Raw genomic sequence first — 461 nt, 5'->3', positions numbered from 1 at the left:
AAAATTGCACTCTTTATAATAGAAAAAAAACAAATGCTACCGAATCAACACAATTTATTATTTTTGGTCAGTAGTTAACCAATAATATTTAAAAATGTGAACAAAAAATATTATTAAATTATTAAACTAAAAAAATTAGACTATTAATTAAAAGTACTAGTCAAACATAATAAATTGTCTTAGTCCTTGAACTTTTCTTATAGAAAAAAAGAAGTTAAAGACATCAAGTGTAATACACACTTCTTACAAAATATAATTACAATCTTCATTCTTGACCAAATATCACTCTTCGCCAAAGAATTTTTTTTTCTTGTCTCTCTTATACAATTATAATAAATAATCGAAGTTGATCTATCCAACTCCAAGTTATGCTCTATAAATTCTTTAAATATTGAGCTATAATTTCCTTTTTTTTTGTATTATATAAAAAATATTCAGTAAAAATAATATTTGATGGACAC

The sequence above is a fragment of the Arachis ipaensis genome, chromosome B02 (assembly GCF_000816755.2).
Source record: "Arachis ipaensis cultivar K30076 chromosome B02, Araip1.1, whole genome shotgun sequence".
In the NCBI taxonomy this organism is placed as follows: domain Eukaryota; kingdom Viridiplantae; phylum Streptophyta; class Magnoliopsida; order Fabales; family Fabaceae; genus Arachis; species Arachis ipaensis.
This window is presented reverse-complemented; position numbering follows the sequence as displayed.